Source organism: Gopherus flavomarginatus, chromosome 9 (assembly GCF_025201925.1).
Source record: "Gopherus flavomarginatus isolate rGopFla2 chromosome 9, rGopFla2.mat.asm, whole genome shotgun sequence".
NCBI classification, from domain to species: Eukaryota; Metazoa; Chordata; order Testudines; family Testudinidae; genus Gopherus; species Gopherus flavomarginatus.
The window spans coordinates 40,453,109-40,468,089 of record NC_066625.1 but is presented as its reverse complement, the minus strand read 5'-3'; the positions used below and the strand labels follow the sequence as shown (position 1 = coordinate 40,468,089).

At 47.8% G+C, this 14,981-nt stretch overlaps 1 protein-coding gene across 2 annotated transcripts in view; it reads left to right on the top strand.

The window, feature by feature from the left end:
• Positions 1–14,981, top strand: part of LOC127058307 (immunoglobulin superfamily containing leucine-rich repeat protein 2-like) — a 79,499-nt gene that overhangs the window by 59,042 nt on the left and 5,476 nt on the right. The window lies entirely within an intron of this gene.

The following is a 14,981-nucleotide window of genomic DNA, read 5'->3' as shown; positions in this document are numbered from 1 at the left end:
GTGACCTATCCCAAACTCTGAATAGTGGGAGACCAGACAGCTTGGCAGGAAGATACTGTAAAATTATGGGTTATGTTTATGCTGTGTTGGAGCAGTTCTGAGGATGGTCTCCCAGCACTGAGCTGCTGCAAAGCCTGTAGATTCAGCCAGGAGACAGTTCTCCCTGCAGAGGGGAATCTGCCACTGGTGCAGAAACCACTGCAGTAACTCCTGTGCCTCCCCACTCCTGCAGAAAAGGGGATAGGGTCAGGGCGATCCCCAGCCACTGGGACAGCTTCTGCTTTCTGTGAATAGGCTTGTGGTGTTCCCCTCTGGTATTATCTGGACCAGTGATTCCAATCCTTGACTCTGGGAGCCAGCCTTACCCTGCTCTGCTGTGAGAACCCCCACTCCTGGGCTGTTCACGCACAGCCTCTGGCATGTAAGCTGCTTCTTGGATTGTGCAACCAACTGACACTAGCCAATATCTCCAGCCCCAGACACAACCCTAGGAACCTCCATGTTGCTGTGTCCAGTTATGCCTGTGGGACACTGCAAGCTTATATGAGTTCATCAGTTTAACAAAGAAATTGATATGTACCAGGATTGTTATCCCAAGGAGAGTCTCTAACACACTTCAAACCAAACACATTGCTTCAGGTAGAATAAACAAACAGTTTTACTAACTATAAATGGTAAATTTTAAGTGATTATAAGTCAAAATGTAACAAGTCAGATTTGATCAAATGAAATAAAATCAAAACGCATTCTAAGATGATCTTAACACTTTCAGTGCCCTTACAAACTTAGATGCTTCTCACCACAGGCTGGCTGGTGGCCCTTCAGCCAGGCTCTCCCCTTTGATCAGCGCTTCAGTTGCTTGGTGGTGATGTCTGTAGATGGAGGTGGAAGAGAGAGGAAGAGCATGGCAAACGTCTCATTTATCATGTTCTTTCTTGCCTCGTGGACCCAACCAGCCCCTCCACCCCCTTCACCGTGAGCCAGCTGCACGACTTGCAGCCGGTTCATTTCCAGACCGCACCAAGGTGAGTTCCCAACGCACGTTCCCAGGCCAGCAGGGCTTGAGCTTAGAAAGATTGTCAGAGCAGCCACCATCATGAGCTGCTGGAAGTTTCCACTGCTGCCAAGGAAGGCTGAGTCAGGATTGAGGGAAGGGAGCAGCTGGCTGCAGGGCTCCAACAGGCCAAGTTTCCCGTTTCCAGGCTGCCTGTCTCAGCCTGCAGCATGTAGGGGGCCAGGCTGGTGCCCAGGATGCCAACATGTTCAGTGTGCAGCAGGCTTGTCCCTAATGGAGCAAGGATTGTACCAGCCACTGGGTGCAGTGAGGTCTGCAAGACGTGGACGTGCCCCCCTACCTATCCTCTCCACACCTTGCCAGGCAGCCCCATGTGTGGCAATGAGAATGGATCTATGTGCCCTATCAAGGTCTACTCCCCCTGTCCCCAAGTAGGGGTAGTATGGGATTGAGAGACTGGAGAACTGTGGGGGGCAAGGATGGGGCTGGGAACAGCAAGGGGCACTCCAAGGGGGTGAGAGGCTTGCTGGGGGGAGGGGAGGAGAAATCAGCTAGGGGAGGGGGTAGGAAATCTTGGAGCAGCCCCTGCTTCCCATTATTCTCCCCCTTCTGTCCCTGTCCATTCCAACCCCTGACCCCCATTCTGCCCCACCTCAGTCTCTGCATCCCCCTCTCTCCCTGCACCCCAGGCCCTCTCCCTGAAAAGTCAGCATAAGGGGGCATTGAAGCAGCTGGCTACAGCCACCACTCCCCTCCCCATGGCTGTTCCCCATTGGGCCAATCCAGCACAGGGAGCGGCAGGAGTGGAGGTCACGGGCCCCTCTGCCGCAGTGCTGCCCTGCTGACTGACCAGAGACACAGTGGGGTGATCCCTGCTGCTCGGCTGGCAGCGAGACGTGGCTGAGAGCAGGCATGGCAGGGACATCACATGAGATTGTTGGCAGTCCTGCAGGGGGATCTGCCCCAGGGCACCAGGCCCAGAAGCCTCCCCTCCACAAGGAGAGCTCACACAGCAGCTGAGACAATCCCTCCATCAGCCCAGGGGATGTCAGGAGTCTGCGTTTGCCCAGCGTCCTGCTGCACTCAATCACTGGAACCTCCACCCCATGTGCTCGGTAATGCCTGTACTAAGGCAAACCTCACATGGGGCCCCATAGCTCCATCCCCATGCTGGATCCCTAGCCCCATGCCATGGGAGGGTGTCATGGGGCGCACCATTCTCTGCTTGTCTGGTGCCTCTTCCTGGTCACTCTGGGGATTAGCGCTCGAGACCGACATCCCTTCCTGTGGGTGCAGGCCATCACACCATCTCTCTCTCAGTCTGTAGCTCCTTTCCATCCCAGGAACTACAGCTTCCTCTTTGTGAGTCAGCCCTCCAGCCGTGTCACTCAGCATTCCCCACTTCTGGGGTATATCAAAGTCTGTCCTTCAGCAGCCCCAGGCAGTTTTCCCATTCACTGCCTCAGGGGCCACTCTCTCAATGGTGGGTGGGGGTACCCAGCCTGCCCTCTGCTCTGGATTCCTGTGCAGAGACCCTACACCCAGCAGTTCTGGGCTGTCCTCTCCCAGCCCTCACTGCTCTTTCCTTGTACCGCTATCTACCACCCTGGTTCTCCTCCTTGCCCAGGGTGGACCAGATCCAAATCCTCCTCCCTGGGAGAGACTGCAGGCTGTGCATCTTTGCGGCCTCCAAACACTCCTCCCTCTGCCTAGGGAGTGACTGCCCTTTCCCAGCAGCAGCCCATCTGTTGCCAGCAGTGAACTTAGAACAGCAGCTGAGATGCACGGGCACCTTCCATTGTGAGAGGAGGGATTTAACTGGTATCTCTGATGTTGCTGTGCAGTGAGTGTTGCCAAATGTCTCTTTAATGGTCACTAGGACAGGAAGAAGAGATTAAATGAAGACTGTCTATTTAGGTACTTCTCAAACCCTTGCCCTAGTATATGGGCACCTCACAATCTATTGTATTTAGCTGCACAGCTCCCATCAGAGGTTGGACAGTGCTTTTATCCCTAGTATACAGAGGCACAGACAGGTTAAGAGACTTGTCCAAGCTCAGACAGGAAACTTGTGGCATAGCAGGGGATTGAAGCTGGGTCTCCTAAATCTCAGACTATTACCCTAACCACTGGATCATCCTAATTCTTAGAACAGGACTCACAATACCACTCTCATCTGTTTGTATGTTGTAGCAGGTTAATATAATACCCCGATACAATGGGAATTTGCATGCTATACATGTGGCCGATAGAGAGTGGATGGACAGGAAGGACTAGGGGACTCCTTTCTGACCGCTCATCAGAGCTTTACTGGACAGTGGCTTCATCCCAGTCAGCTTGGCGCCCCTGAACCCATCTCTACACCTTTGTCCCCAGTAGACAGCATGGTGACAGTGAATGAGGCAGAACCACCAGCTCCTACCATCACCACCACCAGTAGCAGCAGCAGGAGGAAACCTAGCCCTGAGGAGCTGCTGTCAGCTGTGGAGCTGTTCCTGTCTGAGTCCTTGGTTAGCGCAGTCAGAGCTTCCTACCAGTTCAACATCATACTTCTGCGTGGTGCCCAGAGCACCTACTTCATAGATCTCACTGTAGGTCACTGCCATTTATTCTCTCTGTTTTGGGGGGCACTCTGGTGGGATAGGCGACTCATGGGAGGGACTAAAGGGGGGCACCAGCTAAAGAGGGGGCACGTGACCTTCCCACATGACTGCCCCTCGTGACTCCACTCTGCTCCCTGCCCAGGGCCCCCGCACTTGCCCCATGCCCTCCTCATCCCATGTTACCTGGGGAAAGGGGGGGTCTATTCTCTTGTTGCACTGGATAGTGATTTCAGGATACCAATTTGTGTCACCTGTCTGGGGTCTGTACACCCCACCGGAGGATGGGGCTGAGGGCTGTACTGGTACAGCCATGCCGGAGCAGCTGCCTGGCTCCCCACACCAGCAGCTCCTCCGGTGCAGCTGTACCAGTACCTCCCATAGCCCCACCCCCAGCCCTGTCCTCTGGTAGGACTGTACAGACCCCAGCCAGGAGACTCAGCTGTGTGGAAGGGCTGGAGGCAGGGCTGGGGCAGTACAGCCATGCCAGAGGAACTGCCAGCTGCCCCACGTTCTGCCCCTTTCACTACTGAATGTGCCCCCTGGCATCTGAGGAGGGGCATGTGACCCTTCTTGCCCCTCCCAGGCATCACCAACCCTACATGTAGAGCTGAACTCATTAGTAGAGTTGGCTGGAAAACGCAGGTGAGGGGAAGTTCCATGCTCTCTCTCCCCTTCCCAAAGGTGATGGAGGAAGAATTCCATTTCCTGCTCTACCAGGGATGCCAGAAAAAAAAACCAGAAATCCCAAACTCCTGTCCTGCCTTCACACCTTGTGCGCCAACTGTCTAGAAGTGAACAAATCCATTGTCCAGTGCCTCATCTGCCGCGCTCCCATCCCAGAAGCCAGCGGGATCCCAGACCAGCACAACCTGCTCTTTGCCCATCTGCAGGCCAAGCTGAGCACCTACCAGAAAATTGTCAAAGGCAATGACCTGGTCTGTGACAATTGTGGGTAAGTGGGAGCATTCTGGGGCTGACTGTGAGGAGTGCCTTTGCATCAGGAGACTAACAGATGTATTCACCCATGATAGCTCATGCTTCAATGCGTCTGTTAGTTTATAAGGTGCCACAGGACTCTTTGCTGCTTTTGCATCAAGAGGTTTGAGACCCACCAGAGGTATATAAAGTGAGAGAGCCATGAGGCCAAGGCAGTGAGGGATCTATAGGTGGTATCTACCAAGGAGTTTCTTGGTGGCACCAGGAAGCTCAGTAACTTTTCCTGTGCCAATCCAACCCACGCAAACCAGATGCTGAGGTAATGTTCACAACCTGATCTGTTTTCCGTGCAGTTGCACCCAGAGTCTCTTTCCAGGCCCAGCTTTCTTCTTCATATATAGACAAAACACCAAAACAGTTCCTCAGCTCAGCCTGAGTTCCAGCTCCCAGCCCCATTCCGTCCTTCCTGCTGCAGGGCCTGCTTCAGGATTCTTCTGTTCACTCTTAGGTGAGCACCACCTCCCACCTCACCCGTGAGGCTCCTGGTCCCCAGCAGGTTCCCACTGCCTCCCCTCCAGGGAACTAGCTCTGCTCCTGCTCCCCCTTCTCTCCTGACAGCCAAGCTGGGTTCGCTGACTGTGAGCATGTAAAAAACAGCTGGATGTCTGTGAAAGTGCTTGTGAATCCTGATGGCCCTGAACTTCCACTCTAATGAATTGTTGTTTGAAAAACAGTGCTGGAAAGAGGGCAGTTCCTTACTTGGTATTTTCCTAGTTTCAGTTATCTACTCAGCAAGTGCAAATGAAAGCATGTGGCTTAGGTGACAAATCCTACAGCAGGAATCATCAACAGTGACCAGTCAATATGAAATGTTGGTGAATGATCCATGATCTGAAATGTTTTTGTCCAGACTCTTCAGTGACTATTGATTCTGCTGGTTCTGGAGTAGGACTTGACCCACTGCATCAGTAGGGGCAGGGTTGGGCCCCATATGTCCATCTGGAGTAGGCTGCCCCCATTGGCATTAGGGTGGGGAAGGAGGCAGGGCTGGACTCCAGCGAGACTTGTGCAATGAGCAAATTGGCCAGGTTGTAATCTCCTTGATACTAAAGCCACAGGACAGGACAGTGACTTCTTCACATGCTAATTCTAGTGTGGTTAGTGATTCTTGTCTGTAAGTAGCACGATTGGAATCTCTGCAATGCTGTTGACTGGAATTCCCCTTGGAACACTAAACTCCCCATCCACTTGCTAGCCATCAAACCCACCTGGGACCCTCTTCCCCAATTCAGTCTTTGTTCCTCCAATGTTTCCAGGTGTTGTCTTGGAGGGGAGTGAGTCCTAGTCATGATGTCACTCCCACCTTATATAGGTTTTTCCATAAAGTAGGAACCCCTTTGTTCCCAGCCCAGTTTGTGGAAAAGTACAGGTACCAAAATGGAGTTCAGTGTCATGTGATCTGGTCACAAGCTCTTGCATACTCCCGATGAGTCATGGCAGCCATTGCCCATAGGCCGACTGAAGCAGCCCTAAGCACTTCCATGGTCCATTGTCTTTGTTGATGGGCCATTAGCACTATCTAGCTTCTTCATTGTTGTACCTGAAAGGCTAGTTGTGTGTGTTTTCAGCTTCATAGAATCATAGAAGATTAGGGTTGGAAGAGACCTTAGGAAGTCATCTAGTCCAACCCCCTGCTCAAAGCAGGACCAACCCCAACTAACCCCAGCCAGAGCTTTGTCAAGCCAGGCCTTAAAAACCTCTAAGGATGGAGATTCCACCACCTTCCTAGGTAGCCCATTCCAGTGCTTCATCACCGTCCTAGGGAAATAGTGTTTCCTAATATCCAACCTAGATCTCCCCCACTGCAACTTGAGACCAGTATTCCTTGTTATGTCATCTACCACCACTGAGAACAACCTAGTTCCATCCTCTTTGGAACCCCCCCTTCAGGTAGTTGAAGGTTGCTATCAAATCCCCCCTCACTCTTCTCTTCTGCAGACTAAATAAGCCCAGTTCCCTCAGCCTTTCCTCATAAGTCATGTGTCCCAGCCCCCTAATCATTTTCATTGCCCTCTGCTGGACTCTCTCCAATTTGTCCATATCCTTTCTGTAGTGGGGGTGCCAAAACTGGATTCAATACTCCAGCAGTGGCCTCACCAGTGCAGAATACAGAGGAATAATCACTTCCCTCTAATTATTGTTGGCAACGCTCCTACTAATGCAGCCCAATAAGCTGTTAGCCTTCTTGGCAACAAGGGCACACTGTTGACTCATATCTAGCTTCTCATCCACTGTAATCCTCAGGTCCTTTTCTGCAGAACTGCCACTTAGCCAGTTGGTCCTCAGCCTGTAGCAGTGCATAGGATTCTTCCATCCTAAGTGGAGGACACTGCACTTACCCTTGTTGAACCTCATCAGATTTTATTTGGCCCAATCCAATTTGTCTAGGTCACTCTGGACCCTATCTACCTCTCCCCCCAGCTTAGTGTCATCCACAGACTTGCTGAGGGTGCAATCCATCCCATCATCCAGATCATTAATGAAGATGCTGAACAAAACCAGTCCCAGGACAGACCCCTGGAGCACTCCGCTTGGCACCAGCTGCCAACTAGACATCAAGCCCTTGTTCACTACCCATTGAGCCCGATGATCTAGCCAACTTTCTATCCAACTTATAATTCATTCATACAATCCATATTTCTTTAACTTTCTGGCAAGAGTACTGTGGGATACCATATCAAAAGCTTTGTTAAAGTCAAGATATGTCATGTCCACCACTTTCCCCTCATCCACAGAGCCAGTTATTTCATCATAGAAGGCAATCAGGTTGGTCAGGCATGACTTGTCCTTGGTGAACCCATGTAGACTGTTCCTGATCACCTTCCTCTCCTCCAAGTGGGTGGCACAGCCTGTGGCTCATGGATCTGTCAAGTGTTTCTACTCCTAAAGGCCTTAGCTGGCTGTGTGGAAGCAGGCCCCATCTGGAGACTCAGCAGACTCAGGTTGTAGCCCTGCCACACCTCACAGTTATGCTGATTTATACCCACTACAGCTCTGGCTCATTGACTCTAGCAGGGACACAGTGATTTACATCAGCTGGGGATCTAGCCTGCTTATTTCATTAGAGCTGCACCATTCACACCAGCTGGATATCTGGCCCACAGTCCACCTTCCCCTTGGTTTGTATCAAAATCAATGTTTTTCAACCTATTTACTATTGTGGGCCACATCCACACAATATATGTATTAATTATATAGCCCTCAGGATGTCACATGGGCTGCAGCTGTGTGATGATTGGGCCACAAGCAGCCTGTGGGCCCTGCATTGAGAACCACTGGTCTAACCGCATTTCTAAAGCTTCCACGTGATGAGAACTCTAGGGTGCTCCCCGAGATGGGGCAGCAGGTGACTGTAGGGCATGTTTCCAGTAGGAGGGTCCACAAGCTGTCAGTGGAGCCTCTTTAATTATCACATGTGGCACCTCTCCAGAGCTTTCCATCCCAGGAGCTCATAAAATGGCCCAAACCAGAGCCTCATGAGTCTCATTTTACAAATGGGGAAACTGAGGCAGAGGGTAGTAATGTGAATTCCCAAGGTGAGCCCCATGGCAGAATCATGAATAGCAGCTAGACCTCCTGACTCCCAGGCTAATGTTCTGTTCACTACACCACACTGCCAGCAAACATTCACCCTTTGACCTTCTGTATGGGTTGACAGCTTGTACACACATTTTCATATTTATAGTTTCATTGCATCCAGGATTTTCTTTCCTCTCCCATAAAATACCAGACTCAGCTGAAGATGTAGCTAGGAAAACATGGAAGCAATCGCGCAGTCCATCCACCAGGAGGCGCTTTTGCCATAGGTCAGTATTGAACTGAAGTAAAGAAATAAGAGTATCGGTTAGAGAAACAGGAAAAAAATCACCCTGATATCTGCACTTGGATAGTCCAAGAAGTCTTTTCCATTACCTGTTTCTAGCATCAGGATACCGCTCCCCATGCACGCAGTCACCGGAACATGTCTTGAAAGACACTGATCAGTATTTCAGCACCTTGTCTCTGGTCACAAGATGGACTGAGAAGTCTTAGTAGAAGATAGAAAAGGGGGCAATGAATTGCAGTAACTTTCACCTGAGTCAGAGCTCATCCTCTAGAAAGTCCCATGCAAAATTGCTGAGGATCCAATCAGCAGAGCATGGTGTCACCTTTCCAAGCCCTTGCCCAATGTACTTGATAAAAAGATGTACATAGTAATATATGTACTGCTAGCAGTAGATGCCTGGGTCTAGTGCTGGCTTTCCACACAGGGGTGAATTTCATCTCAAAGCAATACAGGTGGGGTCTTGGTCAGAAGTTCCACAGAGGAGATCTGGTAACCTCATCTGCCTGGGCAACTCCTGCATAGACAAGACTGCCTTGGACTCCTAAAATGGGTTTTGCCTGAGCAAGGACTGCAGGATTGGGCCACAAAAGGAGAAGGCATCGATAATTAGAGTGGAATTCAGTTCTTCATTGCTGTGCTATGGGGTGGTGTTGGGATATATATATTCCAACATTACCCCCTCTCAATACATGATTATGCTGTTAATTATGCTATCATGTTATAATTTTGCAAACAATTCAATTTTATGCATCACTTACTCCAAAACTTCTTTTTGCTTTCTTATTCGGCAGTATAAATATAGCATAATAAAAGTTAACAAAATCATTAATGCAAATAATATCACAATAGGATGTTGCATTAAATTTAGAAGAGCTGTGACACTGGGAAACCATCCTTTAAAACATCATATCAATAAGAAATTACCAATTATTCTTCTTTCCCCAATTTTAATATTTGACCATTGTGGATCAAAATGTTTATTTTTCCCAGCTGAGCAGACTTAGATACATCTTTTGCATATTGCCTGATTTTTCTTCACTTCCCTCAGTCAGTTTTTCCCATTTTTCCCCAATGTATCCCCAAATCAAAGGACCAATCCACATCTTTTGGTTCCCAAACAATTTCCTTTTTTAAAAATAAAGGACCTCAGTAAATAATTCCATTAATAATGATCTCTGTTACATTTCATTTACATGATTCAGTTGGGCCTTTTTCTGTCATACTTCCCCAAAATACATTTTTTTCAGTGGTTACCACACAAATACATCCATTGCCTAAATCAAACACTCTTGTGCCATTAGAGCCTAAATATTGAATGGTACATTGTCCACTTGAATGGTTCATATGACATCCCGCTAGGGACAAGTTAGTTGTAGGGATGCCTATTTGCTTCTTCCCCACTCTTCACAATGTTTTGTAAATTGTACTAATTTATAATCCTCTTCTTCTTGAATCAAGTGTGTCTCACTTATTTCTATTTGCCATAACTCTGCATTAATAATTTTTGGCAACACCCAGGCCATTGCTGCTTTTCTTTGCTTCCCTGTGTTGTATAACAGCATTCTGCCTTTCCATTCTCCCCTCAGACTGGCTTGATCCCAATTAAATTCCATATATTTCTTCCATCCTGTAATTCATTGATTCCATATATGAGGATCTCTGAACCATTAAAAAGACCATTGTCAATTATGTAACAGATTAACCATTCTCTGTATGCATTGTATTCCATAGGTTTGTATCTGTACATATCAGTATTGCTAATAAAATTTTATTGTCAATTTCAGACACACCAAACAGATTTACATTTAGAGATGTTTTCAAAGTTTGGGCTTGTTTGAACTGGAGGTCCACACTTCTTATTCCTTGTTCTGATAATGCACCAAAATTGTGTGTCACATGTCTGTATAGCCCCCAAAATCTTACCCAAAGCTGATATTTTCCCTTGTAAAGTCTCAATATCAAATGAGTTTAAAACTCCAGCTCCAATACTATCTACAATATATTCACCTATACCTCTCTTATTTTGTATAGTCCTGTCTCCCCATTGTTGTTGCCATGCTTGTAATAGAGGCAAAGCATACAGCATACACTCTGGATGTTGTGCACTTACCTTTACTTGCACTCCTTCCAACCAGATTGTTAGATCCACAGTAGTTGGGGCTTCAGTTATTTCTTCCCTTCTATATTGGGACTCGTCTGCCATGATTCTTTGTGCAGTCTTGTTTACTGGTATCTGATTAATAAACAATAAAAACCCAACCATATCCCCGAAAATATATTCTCCAAAGATTCAAAAAGCATAAAAGGCAACAGCCATATTTCTACCCCTTTCTCTTGACTCCCTCACAGGTCCTCTCCATATCAGATATCATTAGAATCCAAATCCAAATCTCTCTCTTTTTGACACTCAGCCGCAACTTGTAGATTGCTGTTATAGTTTTCTGGCACCAGCTGTGAGAAATGCTTAGTCAAATCTCGAAATAACAGTTTCATTCCTATGACTTGATAGCCTAATTTATCTTTGCCTGCTTTAATCTTTTCCCAATCCATTATTCTTTTCTCCAATTCCCTATTTTGTTTCCCATTTGTTCTGAGTTTGGATTATCTGTGCCTGCCTCACTTCCCTTTATAAATTTTTCTGGCAAGTTTTAAAATGCTCTTGTAATGTTTAACTCTGCACAGACTTCCCCCTTATATGCAATTTCCTTTTTACAGCTTGCCACAACAGCCATACTACTGCCCTTTGCTTTTTACTAGCATCAGGCTTGTACAGCTGTACACATTTCTCAAACACGTTTTCTATGGTATCAAGTGTTGCATCCAGTTCCATTGCACCTTCCATTGAAGGGCATGTTCCAAATGCAATAATCTTCTCTAGCAGACTTTGGGCTCTGGTATAGTATGTTTGGGGTGTGAATGTGTACGAAAAAAGTTTGTTTTGTAATCAATAAAGATCATTTAGAGTATTATATACCAACACTGTGTTCAGTATCCGCTCGCTCCCCACCCTGTAGGTTGGCCTCTATTGCAGGTCTAACAGTGGGGCTATATTAAATCCCAACTGCCCCACCGGCCCACACATCTGTGTGTTGGTCATCTTCTATCCCACCTCCCCATGCACCTCATCCATCTAGGTACCTATTTGTATAGAATATGGGTATTATGGTGGTACCTAAGGGCCAGCCAAGAGTGGGAACCCATTGTGCTTGGTGCTCTACAAACACCCAGTAGTAGATGGCCCCTGCCCACAAAGAGCTTGCAGTCAAAATAGATAAGACCATGACAGGTAGAGGACATCTGGGAGGAGATACAGGAAGGAGAGAGGGGGCCAGGAATGGAAGCTAGGTCTCCTCAGTAACAGGACAGAGCCTTATCTGCTAGGCCATTCTTCCTCTCCACAGCCTTTTGTCCTCCTTCCCTCACCCACTGTGGACGGAGCCCAAGCATCTGACATTCGTGAAAAACCTACCATTGGATTCAGTGAGCTTTTGATTGGGACCTTTGCCCCTCCCAGCACCAAGACCAGCAGTTGGAAGGACAGGGCCATGTTTTAATGCAGACACTTGTGGAATTGCTGGAGTGGGTTGGAGCCATGGGCCAGCTTCCTTAATGTCCTGTCTCTATCATCATGGGATGTGATCATTAACACTAATGAACGCCACTGTTTCCCGGTGTGAAATGGGGCCCTGACCACTGGGCACCAGCGCGTGCCTGGGGCCACAAGCCGTGGGAGGCGCCCTGCCAGTCCCTGCCAGGCAGGGCCAGCTCTAGCAATTTCGCCGCCCCAAGCACGGCGGCACACCACGGGGGGAGCTCTGCCGCTCGCCGGTCCTGCGGCTTTGGTGGACCTCCCGCAGACATGCCACTGGAGCCACCTGCCGCCCTCCTGGCAACTGGCGGAGCGCCCCCCACGGCATGCTGCCCCAAGCACGCGCTTGGCGTGCTGGGGCCTGGAACTGGCCCTGCTGCCAGGGGCTTGGGGTGGCAAAAAAGCTAGAGCCGCCCCTGCTGGGCACAAACCATTGATGGGTTGCACTACTGCTCAAACAGGTCACTCGTTAGCCGAAAACCGCCCCCAGCCTCTGTTACGAGTAACAACAGTTACAAGGCTGTGATCGCCGAGAACCAGGCAGCGTAACGCGGAATCTTTCATCCCCTCCATCCCACCTAAGACAAAACAAAGGCAATCAGGTCATCAAGCTGCTATGGAGTCTCTCTCGGAGAGACAGCTCAACCACCAGCCCGTCAGGGTGAGAAAGAAATTCACTCCTCGATTGCTTGTGTTGTGGCGGGAGGGAGCTGTCTGCTGGTTCCTTCGGTACAGGCTGCTTTAAGCAGCAGCAATAGGAGATACAGTTTGTAAAAGCTTGTAACACAGCCCGGAGAGCTTCCTTTATTAAGCTGTTTTCAAAAATAAATAGCAGGTCCCTTAATGCTGACAGAGCTCGGGGGGCTAGGAACTGTCTGTCTGGCACCGCGGAACAGCTGAGAGACGGAGGCATTTCGCTGTTTAGTGTTAAAGAAAAAGTGATGTCATCAGCACCAGAGGAACTGAAAACAATCCAGGTCTAACTAGCTACAAATCAGCCCTGGTTTTGCCTTTCTAATCCCAATCGACCTGCAGTTCTCCTACAAGAAAGCACTGCACTGTTAAGGAACCAATGTCCGGGCTGGAGCCACGTTAGTGCTAGACTCCCATCATAAGCAGGTGTAGATTTCCCTGAGTTATTAAGGGAGAATAGGACTTTGGAGCCCAGAGGCAATTAAATAATTAGACTGGTCTTTTTGCTGCAAAGTAATTTTCTTCACCTGCTTTTCCAGTCTATTGCATCTTCTCTACCGCCTCACCCCAGATTAGATCGCAAAAGGCAGATCCAGTTACAGGCAGGGCAATCTGTTGAATCCATCATCTCCATCTCGCCCTGAAGTCCTCCAGAGTGGACTAAATAGTCTAAATAGGCAATACAGAATTAGTATCTTCATTGTGCAGATGAGAAAACTGAGATCAACAGGAATTAAATGACTTGCCCAAGGTCACACACGGAGTCAGTGGCAGAACCAAGAATTGAGCCCAGCTCTTCTGCGTCTTAATGCAGCACCTTCCCAGAAGCACAGGACCATGCACAACCCTCGGGGCAAGAGCTCACCTTCTTTCCAAAAGTTACAGGCTTGCTCAGGAGATAATAACGGATTTTGATTCACCAGACTTTCGAGATCTGCACGGAAAGGCAGCAGCGCGCCAGCACCAATACTTGCTGTATGTTGCCAAAGATGATTTTACTGTTGTCGAGCTGACACCAGTCCCACCCTGGTCACTGCAGCTCTCTCTGCTCTGCTCTCCCCAAACTCCAGCCAATGACAGATGTCCCAGGCAGTGGCTTTATACGGTTCAATTTGCATCATCACGCCAGATACTGTTCACCTTTGTACAGGCTGATTTGTTCCCCCAGGAGCTGCATGCAGATAAACCTGAGGAGCTGGGACACTATTCTGAGCATCTGAGCACAGCAGACCCTCCAAGTGGGATCAGAGCGGGTAGACAAAATTTTGGATTTGCCTACACAGGGTGACACCAGTTTAACTAAAGGTCTGATTTTAATCGGTTTTATTAAACCAGTGCAAAAGACCAGGTGGAATGGTGGGTCTTATTGCAGTTTAAACTAGGCTCATTTCGGTTTAGTTTACTGCAATTAGAAACAGGTTTAAACTAAACCAAGATAACCAATTTAAGAGGGTCTACACAGGTATTTGTGCCAGATTAATTAAACTGGTTTAAGTAAACCCCTTTAACTAAAGTAGTGCAAATGTCTGTGTAGATGAGGCAAAGAAAGAAAGAAAGATGAGTTTTAGAACAATTTCAGGGGACGCTGTTTGTTTAACAAAGCACTGTGCTCTGTGGATGTTAATATTTAATTTTAAAAGCTTCTTCCAAAGCAGAGGACCCTTTTCAGAGGTTCTTTTCAGATACCCCCTCGCCCTTTTTGGCATTCATTTAAATGCTGGCCATTAAAATATGTATGAGCATGATAGAAGGTATTGATCTTATTAGAGACACCCGGCAAAATTGGATAAACCCTTATTCATTCACAGAGGGTCCCGCCACACCCAAACGTGTGTGGGGTTGAATATGTAGACACATGTCACATATATTCGGTATATAATGTGTTTATATTCCCTGCACGTAAGTGTGTGTGTGTGTGTGTTTGCAAAATGTATCAATATATATATGTGTGTGTGTGTATAATGTTTATGTATATAGATGTACAAACATGTAATGAATGTACTGTATATGTTCATAAGTGAATGTATATAATATTATAGTGGGTTTACGTGTACACATCCATGTTTGATGGATGGATGTATTTGTACACAAATGTAGTTAAGAACATATACCCACAAGTGAAAGGAATCTATACCTATTACTATATAGTAACATTATATGGACGTACTGTACACCAAAATGCATATTTCTTCCTGCATGTGAGTTTTCCTTCATCAGGTCATTTCTCCCTTAACACAATAGATCTGAGAGTTTATAACT